Here is a 13027-nt window from a genome sequence, read left to right as displayed (position 1 = left end):
GGTGCCCCGTCACTTTCTCCAGTAGGACGACATTCCCAGACTTTATTTGTCTCCTCAGCACAGTCACGAGTAGAGTTGTTGTTGATATCCCCATCGGATTCGCGAGCAGAGTTGTTGTCACTCTTCCCAGTGCAGTTGCCAGCGGAATTGTCTGTTTCCTCAGCACGATCGCTTTCCTTTTGAAAGGCTTGGTAAGTCAGTGGTTTGAGACTCGGTACTTTACCTTTTCCCCGGCGAAGTCGTCTGCGGAATTGTTGCTATCTCTCCATCAGAGTTTTTCTCCTTAGCAGAGCAGGATTTATTTTCCTACTCGGTGTTTGATTTGGGTCGACATCCCAGTATTGCATCCATCTTTTCCTCAGCGTAGTCTGCAGAATGTTTGTTGTGGCAGTTTTGCCTGTTGAATACTCCTTCAATCCCCAATATGGTCGGATGATGGCTTTGGCCTCCAGTGAACGGATTGATTTCCTGACTATTTGTGATCCCCAGTAGAGTGGCTTATATTGCAGAATCTACTTGTTGTGATCAGTTTGCTATGTGTATTCTCCCCAAGTAGAGTGGCTTATATTGCAGAATCTACTTGTGTGATCTGTCCTCCCTCAGTGGGTTGTTCCCCAAGAGAGTAGCCGACAGTTTTCCCCAGTAGAGTTGCTTATGCAGTTAGATTCTATTTGGATGATATCATTCTCTCTCAGTGGGTTGTTCCCCAGTGGAGTTTTGTAGATTTGCTTCAACAGCAGTTCGTGCTTGTACAACGCACCCTTTGTTTCTCAGTTGGCACTGAGACCCCCTGCAGATATCTTGGATTTTCTCTTGTTCCCCGACAGATTTGTCTTGGTGGCTGCTTCTGCCCGTTGTGACTTTCTGTACCCTGATTGGGTTGTTTCCTGATATCTCTGATCCTCTGCTTCTACAGCAGTACCCGCAGATCTTTGCTTTACAGCATGTAGATCTCCGCAGATTGGCTCTCCAGTTGGTTTTTCCCCTGGAAGTATAATACCGGGCGTTTGATTCCTGGACCTGTTTGTGTTAGAACTGTCTGTTTTGTCAGCATTCATCAAACATAAATCATGCATATTCATGCATAGTCATAAACATTCAGATGTTCATGTTGCATTTCTTGCCATGTATCCTTTGTTGGTTATTCCCTGCTTTCGGGTGATATAGATCTCTTTACAGATCTCCCCAAGCAGATGTCGGGTGTTTAAAATCTCTCCATATAGAGTCAGCCCCATAAGCAGAAAATGTGTCTGTCTTTCTTTCTGCAGTTCCCCACTGAGATATATCCTCGTGGATGACGGTTTCTTCCGTTTCCTCCCAACACATATATTGGGATGGATTTTCCTACTTGAGTTACATTCTCATTAGGACATGTCTTGATTCAGTCTGTCTTTTCGGATTACTCCCGAATGGGCTATTTGTCACAAGTCTTGTGCTTCCCTGTGGGTTGTTCCCTAGCGGAGTAGTTTTGGGCCTCTACCCTCATACCGGTAGTTATAAGTCCTATTTTTCCTGGCTTTCTTGACAGAATTTGTGGTTATACACCTTTTATTCTCCAGCCAGAGTTTTTGGTTTTCTACCTCACAGTCGGTAGTTGTAAACCCTTATTTTTCCTGCTCTCCAGCAGTTTGTGGTTTGTTATAAACCCTATCTTGGTTTCCCGTGCGGATTTGTGATTTGTTCTATCCCCACGCGGAGTTGTTGGTCTTCTACCCCGTATTCGGTAGATGTAAACCTTAATTTTGTGGTTATCCCCACCAGAGTTTGGCCTTCTGCCTACAAACCAGCAGTCGTAAGTCCTATCTTTGCGGTTTTTCTACCTACAAACCGGTAGTTATAAACCCTGTTTTCTCCACTAGCAGAGTTAACTTTGTTGTTCATCCCAACCGATGACAATTCCCTCTTTGTGGTTATCTCCATCTAGTTCTGGATGTTGATTTTCCTTTGCTTGGATAAGTTGCTCAGATCAGCACTTATATTCCCAGCAAGCCTTTTGTGGATAATTGCCGTATGCTAGCAATTTTACCCCCAGCGGATCCTTTCACCTTTTGTCAGTGATTGTGTTCCCCGGATCATTGATTATCATCAATGCATCCCAGCGAGTCTTCTTTCATTTACCCCCTTTGTTGGTAATGTCTGTTGCTCCCTTTGACTGGTCATCATTATATACCTAGTTTGGTATCCCGATGCCTTTCTTTTCGGTTGATTTATCCTTTATTAACCCAGTAACCGGTTGTGGATAATCTTCCATGCGAGTGTATTATTCACGGTCTGCCGGTAATGAATAATATATCTCATGCACTTTGCAGTCGAAGCCTTTTGCGTTTTCGTTGTTGAGTAAGATTCGTTATTTCCCTTTGCGGAGTCAAATATTTCTTTGTTGTCGGATAATTGCCGGATGCTTGCAATTTATCCTTTGAGATTGTCTTTCGTTTACCCGTATGCTTGGTATCGATTGTCTCTCTTTTTGGTTAGTCACCTATTATATACTTCGGTATCTCTGGTGTCTTTTCCTTTCGAGTATATTATTCTCGGTCTGCCGGTAATGAATAATATGTCTCATGCGCTCTTTGGTTGGAGTCCTTTGTTGATCTTCCCCAGTCGAGTAAGATTCGTATTCTTTGTAGAATCGAATATCCATCCTTTAACCAGTTTGTGTTCTGGATGATGAGTGTTTTGGCATATATACCAACTCACGTTTTCGGTAGATCACCTATTATATACTTCGGTATCTCTGGTGTTTCTTACCATACGAGTTTATTATCTACGTTCTGACGGTAATAGATAATAAATCTCATGCGAGTTTTCTTATCCACGGTCTGCCGGTAATGGATATTGTATCTCATGCACTCTTTGGGTTTGTGTCCCCAGTTGAGTAAGATTCGTTTTCCTTGTGGATTCGAATGTCCATCCTGTAAGTCGATTTGCTTTTTCAAGCCCTCCTTTCGGATGATGAGTGTTTTGGCATATATACCAATTCACGTCTTTGGTTAGTCACCTATTATATACTTTGGTATCTCTGGTGTCTTTTCCTTTCGAGTATATTATTCACGGTCTGCCGGTAATGAATAATATGTCTCATGCGCTCTTTGGTTGGAATCCTTTGTTGATCTTCCCCAGTCGAGTAAGATTCGTATTCCTTGCGGAATCGAATATCCGTCCTATAAACAAGTCTGCTGTTCTAGCTTTCTTCAGGATGATGAGTGTTTTGGAACACAAACCAATGCACGATTTCGGATCTTATCCTACAAACAACCTACAACCCGGTTCAGGATAATCTTCCTTTAGTAAGATTCATATTCCTTGTGGAATTGAATATCCATCCTATAAACAAGTCTGCTGTTCTAGCTTTCTTCAGGATCATGAGTGTTTTGGAACACAAACCAATGCACGATTTCGGATCTTATCCTACAAATAACCTACAACCCGGTTCAGGATAATCTTCCTTTAGTAAGATTCATATTCCTTGTGGAATTGAATATCCATCCTATAAACAAGTCTGCTGTTCTAGCTTTCTTCAGGGTGATGAGTGTTTTGGAACACAAACCAATTCACGATTTCGGATCTTATCCTACAAACAACCTACAACCTGGTTCAGGATAACTTTCCATGCGAGTACATTATCTACGTTTTGACGGCTATAGATAATATATCTCATGCACTCTTTTGTCGAACACTTTGTTTGTTTCCCCAACTGAGTAAGATTTGCATTCTTTACAGAATCAAATATCCATCCTATAAACAAGTTTGCTTTCGCTCTCTTCAGGATGATGAGTGTTTTGGAACACACACCAATTCACGTCTTTGGTCGGTCACCTGTTACATACCTACAACCCGGTATCCTTGGTGTTCCTTCCTGATTTTTTTGTTACTTTTATACCAGGTAACATCTCATTTCTTTGGTGCTTCCTCAGTGAAGTTTTCCTGTTGTTTCTCCCCAGGAGTCAGCTTGTGTCTTTCCGGTGGATTTATTTTCCTTTGGAATTCTTTTCCCCAGTGAGGTCTCCAGTCAGATTTCATTCCCTAATCAGAGTCGTGTCTTGTTCACGCATTTCTTTTTCTCTTAATATCCCCAACAAGAGTCTTGTTAGAATCTCTGTTCCTGGTGAGTGTATCACTCCGATGGATCGTCTTTTCTTCTGTGTGAATCATATTCCCCACAGAATTTGTGTCTTTTGCATGCATACATTTGCATCATGAGGTCTCTTAGGGACCAAAATTTGTATCATTACTGTTATTTAAGCCCATTCTACCACGTCGAGATGAAGATTTATAAACTTCACTTCTCCGGCTAGAATGACCTTAAATAGGGGCATCTGTAAGACCCCAATTTTGGCCCTAAGATCCCTCATGGCCCATATCATATCATATCATGGCCTCAAGGATCATTGCATGCCCTAGCTTCCCTCCTAGTGGGTGGGTCACCTTGTGAGTGTGGTTCTTGATCACCAAGCATGCTTTGCATTTGTATATCTTTGCTTTTCATATGTTTACTAAACAAAAAGTACAAAAATATTGTCATCTAACCATGTTACTTGCAGATGAAGCAATCATCAGTCAAACAGTCAAATCAGCCATTAAACAGTGGATGGTGGCCATTCTTGAAGAATTTGGGCACCATGATCAATAATCAAGAGTTCATATATGTTGTGATATCATTTGGAATCAAGATCTCAAGGAATTAGGGTTTGGAATTCATCAGAAGGTGGTTCAGTCAAGCAAAACCCTAGAAAAGTCAACTGTTGGTCAACTGTGGATTTAATCAGTGATTTGATGATGGGAATTGGTTTGAGAGGTCTCATTCATGTCCATATAAACCTCATACAACATGTCAAGCATCCACATTGAAGAATTTGAAGTCAAACAAGAAATTTCCCAAAATAGAAAGTTGACCTGTAATTGGAATTTGCCAAAAATGGAAACTTCTTGATCCTAAACTTACATCATCATACAAGCTTCAAATGAATTTTTGCCCAACATGAAAGTTGAAGATCTTGTTCTCCCATTTCCAAAAAGTCCAAGAACACTCAATTCCCATGTATGGTTGGCAAGTTATGATCAATTCATTCTCAAAAATATTTGAACTTCAAAAGGCCATATCTCTCAAACCATTTGGCCAATTTGGGTGGGGTTTTTTGCAACAAGTCACATTTGATCCCCTCTTTCCAAAAATGTCATCATCATGCATCAAAACATCACCAATCAAAATGGCCTTTTTGAACTTACATGAATTGATTTCAAGTGTGGTGCAAAAGTGAAATTTTGAATTAACCAATTCTAACACATTTTGCCAATTGAGATAGTTCAGAAAATGTGTTTTGGATCTGTACAAAGCCCAATTCGCAGCTTGCACATTCACCTTGCCACTTAAGTGAAAAAATGGTCAATTAGCAAAAGGACTTGATTAGCAAATTCTGTTTTCACTCTCCATAAACCTTGATTAAACAGATGCTAAACAACATATAAATTCTTCATTTCACTCTGAAACAGAACCCTAGCAGCCTCTTACCAAAACAGAACAAATCATTTTCTCTAAAATGCTCATTCTTTCACTTTGCATTTTTTCTGAAAAATCTCAAAGCATACGAGCTTGGTTTGGTTTGTCCATCAGTTGCTAGCACTTGTGAAGAATTTTCAAGCTCCATTCCTGAACTGTAAGCCAAGCACACAACTGTTCCATTGAAGAACACTTCCATGGCAAGATTCGAGTTGAGCTATTTCAAAGATTCCTGAGCTAAACATCCTTCACCATTCACCTTGTGGAAGCTTTGTGAGCATCTGTTTCAAGCGAGAACTACCAAAAAACACCTGAATCGACACTGCCTTGCAGATTTGGTTAGTTTTCGAATCTCTTATTTCACTAAACTATGCTATGCCTTATGTAGACCCTTTCTTACTGGTCATTATGAGCTTTGAGTTGATGAAAATGATTGAGTATTTATGAAGTTATGTTGAAATGAATGTTGGTGTTCAAACTTGTTTTTGTTCGATGCTTCTTTGATAGTGTGATTCATTGAAAATGGATGATATAATGTTGATGTGCATTGCTTACTGGTTCTAGTGATATGCTTATGGTCCATTTCTGTGACAAAAAATATTTTCGATTTGGGAAGAAGATGAAGATATTCACTGTACACGATAAACCCTAATTCCTTGCATTTTCCAGAATCCTGTTCACGTGTTTTGCATGTGTATGGTACTGTTACATTAAGCGGACCAATCAGAACATTCCGTTTCCATGCCCCTGAACGCCGCGTTTCATTAACCGGCTCCATTATTTACAAAATTGCCATCGTGCCCAATTAATCCATTATTTCATGTTTTTGTTTCAATGTTTATTTCATTTTGATGCATCAACTTACAAAAATCATATCTCATCCATTTGTGATCCAAATTTCATGAAATTTTTTGCAAATTGCTCAGCATGATCTCTAGTATTTTATCATGATTTTTCCAGAATTTTTGGATGAGTGGATTTTTTATTATGCTAGGGTTTTGTGACATGTATCCATATTTTGTACCTTTTGCCAAAACATTTGTGAAATGATGATGCATTATCCAATGGCCTTGAAATTTTTTGTGCATAAACTAGACACATTCATGGTGATTTTGGTATAGAGTTTATGAATTTATCATCTCTGGTCATTGAGTTATGAATTTTTGAATTAGGGTGTGACAATTTGTGTCACACCATTGACGTGCAACTTGATGATTTTCAATACCATGCCTCTTGACCTCAAATTGCTTTGAATTTTTGCATGAATGTACTCTTGAATGTCTAGTTTACATGTGATTTTTCTTGGAATTATTTGTGGCATTTTCCATTTGTTTGAGTTTTTTCTCCCCTGTTTGGTCATATGTTGACTTTTTGTGACACATGTTCTCATATTGTTTGTGAAATTCTCATACTTTATTGGATGGACATGAAATTTGACATGTGATTAGTAGACATCTTAAGCTTTGCCATGGTTTTGATCCCATTCATTTCTAATATGTTGTCACTGATTTATGATTTTTTGAAGTTGATACATGTTTGGTTGACTTCTTTGAGCATGCTTAAACTTGTCTTGCCTTTCTGATTTTCATTGACCAACTTCCCTTCATCCAAATGAGCTGAAATTTGATATGCATGTCATGTTATGGATTATGATTGATCATGATTTATTTGATGATTTTTGGAATTGTTTATGATTGGTTTTGAGTTAAGTCTTGCTGTTGACTTCTATGAGCTTCCATATGCCATGCCTTGACCTAATTTGTTTATGAAATCATGATGGTGAATGATATGAACATGGTACCAATTGAGTTTGCTTCTTGATTGTTTAAACTTGATTTTGATTGGATGTCACTTGCTGTTTTGACTTTCTCATCCCCTTTTGACCCTAGGCTTGTCCTAGTGGTCCTGTTGCTTATGTTTGAGTTCATGTTTTCAGGTTAAGCAACAATGCTCCAAAGAGATCATACAAATTTGATTAAGCTTGATTTGTTTATCATGAGCTAACCTCTTTGTTTTGTAGGTTGCTTGGCTCATATGCCTTGAGACTTGTGCATTGCACATTTGTCTATTTGTTTCGACTGTTGATTCCTACCTCCTTTTGCTTTAACTTTTGAATTGTGTACTGATTCTGTTTGACTATTTCAGGTACCATTAGTTGCTTAGTTCTTAAGAACTTGCTTTGCTTTGCTTTATAGCAATTTGCATTGAGGTATAATCCCTTTTCTTCATGTAGTCTGGAAGACCTGGCCTGTTACTTGGCCAGGCAACTGTCTGAAGTCCTCCTTAAGAGGCAATGCTTGTGTGTGTTTACATTTGTCCCAAGCAGGAAAAGTCCTTTTAATAAGGCAATTGGTAGATCAAAGAGATAAGCAACCTATCTCCTACTATTCTGTGAGTCTTCTCCTTGCTCCCATTACATGGTTGTAGCATTGAGATCCTAACCCAAGATCAATCGAGTCAATAATCTGTGGAGAGAGTTCCTACTTTCTGAACTCCCACACCTTCTGATATTCAAATGCTCTCCCTGAACAGGGATAAGAGCAATGAGGCACACCCCTCATATCCTTTCATCTGCTTCACCTTAGCCCCTCAATGGCAAGGTTAAGAGCACCATTAACCCTATTCCAGTTGGCTTCAATGCCTAACCCTTTTGTATGAGCCTCCTTGTTTGGTTATAGTGTGTGTTGAATGCTTTCATTGATTGCTTACTTCATATACACATGTTTGCCTGCATGCTTTGTGCACTCATCATCATTAATTACTCATTAGTGCATGACCATTTCATTTGTCTTCATGACATATCTTTGATTGTTTACCCATTGAGGACAATTGTAAGACCATCCATTGGCCATTGTTCCTATGATATGGAAGTGAGTTGTAAGACCATTTCATTGGCCACTCATCTTATCTTTGCTTGATGCATTTGTTTGTTGTATGAGAGGATGCAATTATAAGTCCCTGTAAGTTGGCATTTGCTTTCCCGTGATCATAAGTTGCTTTGTTTGATTCTATGTGAGGATACAACTGTAAGTCCGTGTAATTTGGCATTTGTATTCCTATGATCATGTGTTGGAGATTAGAGTAAGCCCAGATAGATTGGCATCTGACATCCAAGTGTTTGCTCCCTTTGTTGGAGATTGGTATAAGTCCAGACAGATTGGCATCCGGTATCCACTTTTCTTTTCTTTGTTAAGGAGATTAGTGTAAGTCCATTGAGTGGCCTCTGATATCCATTTCTGTTTTAGGAGATTGGTGTAAATCCATCTATTGGTATCCGGTATCCGCTTTTTGTTTGTGAGATTGGAGTAAGACCATTGAGTGGCATCCGGTATCATTTGCTTGCTTACATTATTATTATCCATTTCTTATTCCAAAGGACACACTTGAATCATCTTCTATATGATCTCAAGAGGTGAACCTTCTAAGAAGTTTTACAATCCATCTTCATCCATTCATCCTCATTATGTCCTAAACCTTTTCACACTTTGATTTCAAACTTGACATAGATATTGTGCAAACATCTTCATGTTTTCAAATTAAAAACCTGGACCCAAGTCCTTGACCTTTTTCAAACTCCATTTCATAACACTTCTTTTGAATCAATCTTAATCACACTTTGACTCCACTTTCATAATCACAATCAATTAACTTCACCCATTCAATTGTTTTGGCTTTGTCCATTGTTAATCTTTTCATGCATTAGCCATAGGTTTCAATTATCATTGTGGTTGATATAAACCTCACCTTATCCTTAGTGAGTCGACTATAAGACTTCCGTACTGAAAACAGGGTTAACCCCTCTAGTACGTCGAAGCTATCCTCGCATGGTGGATGTTGGTCTTGGTCGAGTTTTCTCCCATTGATAATGAAGAGCCTCAGTGCTATTGTTTAAAATTGAATCCACCAACTTTTGGAAATCTTTTAGCCGAACTACGGCGTTTTGATCCTTACCTTTGATGGAAGGTACGTAGGCAACGGGTTCATCCGTTCGAACACAAAAATAATCAAATTGTACATTCTTTTCTCATCATCCCAATCATGTTTGCACAATACTTATGTCATAACAAATAACAATTTTATACAACAAGTGTGAAAAGGGCTCCCTAGGAGTACCTAGGACGTAGTGGGTGCCTAACACCTTCCCATTGCGTAATTTACCCCTTACCCAGACTCTCTGATCTTTTTATTAGTTTTCTATGTGTAAAACTTCTTAGGCTTTTGTTCGCTTTTTAGCCAGTCCTTTGGATAAATAAAAGTGCTGTGGCGACTCGAATTTCATTGTATGCTTTGCTTATGGTTTAACCAATAGATCATATAGCGACGAATACACCGCTACAGAAAAGTGGCGACTCTGCTGGGGAAGGTCCCTTGGTGGTATTGCCTACTTTTCACCCTTGTGTGCTCTATTGTTATCTGTTATATGACATATTTTTGTACAATTTGGGATGACTGTATTGATTGTAATGTTTGAATTGCTTGATATACAATTGCTGTTTGCTTTGGTGATCTGTGAGATGAGTTCTGTACCCGAACTCGAGTGCACTCTAGGATAGGAGAATGGCATAGTCTTGTTGACTGGTGTGGAGTATTCCTTAGCCAGTTGACTTGCAAGACCATTCACTTGGTGGAGGTCATGTTGGACTAATAATGTCACACAAGTTATTTGTGGTTAGGCATTATTCTTTCAATCATGTTCCGCAGAAGCCAAGGACCTTAGTTTACCAAACCCATCTTGGCCTATTTTTAGGACCGTAGTGCGGAGGTCGTTCAAATGTCAGTTCTGATACGATTGTTACGCGATACTACACTCATAAGAGTTTCTCTTGAGAATATTCTTGGAATACGAGTATTCGTTCCTCCGATAATATTCGAAAGATGGAACGATGATTATGGGAACCTCTGATAGAACATGTCTGGCAGGTTTAAACCCTAGTACACTCCATTTGGGTGGTTCTTAACCGAGACTCCATGCTCGTGACTCTCAACAAACCCGTGATTCGTGGTTGAGTCGTTCAAACATTGTTAATATCAATGGAACCCGGATCAGGTGTAAAACCTAAAATCCACCAAAGCGGCTGGTTGATATTAAGGATGTCCGAGCCGGTTCATGTACCGTTAATATCAATGGAACTTGGGTGTCGATAAGGTGAAAACCTAAATCCACCAAAATGGATGATTGATATTAGAGATACAATGAGCTTTCCCATGACCTTTGTTTGGTGTGACTTGCTTGATCCTTGAGTGTGATTGTCGCATTCATGCATTCATACATTCATCTGCATCCATGTCATCAGAAAAAAGAAAATTTTCAAGGAACTCAAAGGAGTTTATTTGCAAAAATTTTCAAACATGAAAAAACCAGGAAAATTTTTTCACCTGATATGTCTGATGAGATATTCTCATGTATGATCAAAATGCTTAAATATTTCAAAGTTTGCAAATAAAACCCTCGGGTTCCTTTGATATAAAAACAAGCATATGCACAAACATTTCATGCATCATTTGCATAAGCAGGTGTTTTGTTCCGGTCTCCCGTCCTGTGGTCTGACCCCGCGATCTTCATTTATTTTGAAGACGCACTTTGCCGGTATTATACCATAGCCAACTCTGCCAGATTGATGGGTCATCCTGAGCAAGAGAATTGTGAACTCAGAGGAGGTATTTGCCAGACTAAGTGCTGTTGATGGATTTATTCCTGGTTATCCGATCCCGGGCTGGCATTGGCTATTGTTCTGGGGCATTTAATGAACAAGGTTTTTCAAGAGTGGAGGATTCATCCATGATGATCAGCCTGAAGAGGAAGCTGCTGCTATCTCGGAAGAGGGTGCAGAAGATATGAACAATTTCATCATACCTGGTGGTGTCTGCCACAATTGGGTTGCTGTGGATGTTTCTACGGTCATTCATAGATCAGAGTAATTGTTCACTTTGTTTAAAACCTTCTCCCCTGCCAAAAGGAGAAGTGATGACATTGTTGGCAGCATTTAATACAATGATGTTTTCATTCAATTAATGCATTGTTAAACATTTGTTTTTCCTTTGTTTTCACTTTTTGCTTTTTTGCATGAAATCAGTGATCATAAAAAACCCTGAAAAACAAAAACAGCATTTTTCATCTGCATAAATGATTTGCTTGTTTAAATTCAAAAGCTTTTCGTTATCCATAATCATTATGCAGGGATTTCTAAACCCATTGAACATAATGATCCGACGCCATCTCCCAATCTTGAATTCTTTGTATTCGAGGCAGAGGAAGATGATGTTAAAGGGGATTCCTGACGAGATTACCCGTCTTCTTGAACACCAAAAGAGGCTCATTCAGCTGTATCATGAGAATCAGCAGAACAGTCAAACTGGGGCATTGCAAATGCAATCAAAAAAAAAAAAAGATGAAAAAATCAAAAATCAGGAAAAAATTTCCAAATATTTTTCAAAAGAAAAAAGAAAAATTATACCCTCAAGTCCCCAAGTTGACTGATGCTGAATGGATTCAGAGTCGTTACGACCAACTGAATTTGATTGAAGAGAAGCGATTAACTGCCATGTGTCATGGTCAGTTATATCAGCAGAGAATGAAGAAAGCATTCGATAAGAAGGTCAAGCCTCGTGTGTTCCGAGAAGGTGACCTCGTGCTCAAGAAAGTTTTGTCTTTCACGCCCGATTCCAGGGGCAAGTGGACTCCAAACTACGAGGGTCCATATGTTGTTAAGAGAGCCTTTTCAGGCGGAGCTTTGATGCTTACAACAATGGATGGGGAGGATTTCACTCGTCCTGTGAATTCAGATGCAGTCAAGAGATACTTTGCCTAAATAAAAAAAAGGTATATGCAAATGAAAAACAGAATAGCTCGCTAAGTTGAAAACCCGAAAGGGCGGCTTAGGCAAAAATGAGCGTCTCGGTGGAAAACCCGCAAGGGTAATCCAGGCAAAAATTAGAGACTTGAAAAAAAAAGAGAATATTTGCATCCCGCTAGATTGAGTACCTCACCCTGGGGCAATCTAGGCAAAAATTAGGGATTTGGCAAGTAACTGCATCCTGACAAGACTGTCTGGTTTATCAGTCGTCATTTCGTCAGAAGATTCTTGATTCGTCGTCAACCGAAGCTTCGGATACATCGAGATTCAAATTGGTAGAGAAAGGATCATTATGTTCAATGTAGCCCTCTTCCAATATATATCACTGATTTCAAATTTGTACAGATCTATGGAGTCTTGCCATTTGCAGGCTACCATTCCATCAAATCAATTTGAGCTTTTTATCCAATTATTTGCACTCTTATTTGTTTCAATTCAACAAATGTTTTGCATGTTTTAAATTGATAAAATGTCATTGTTTTAAACAAATAAATTTTTCAAAATTTGTTGTTTTAAACGAAGTGAACATTCACAATATTGAAAGGATACTCAAGAATATCTCAGTGCTCTCCCGAGGGTGGCATGATCTCCAACAGGTAAGACATTTGTTCATATTCCTGGTTTGGTTGTATCTTCTTTCTTCAGATCTTTGTTGGGGTTGTTCCTCAAACAGAGT

This window comes from Lathyrus oleraceus, chromosome 6, assembly GCF_024323335.1.
Source record: "Lathyrus oleraceus cultivar Zhongwan6 chromosome 6, CAAS_Psat_ZW6_1.0, whole genome shotgun sequence".
NCBI lineage: Eukaryota > Viridiplantae > Streptophyta > Magnoliopsida > Fabales > Fabaceae > Lathyrus > Lathyrus oleraceus.
This window is presented reverse-complemented; position numbering follows the sequence as displayed.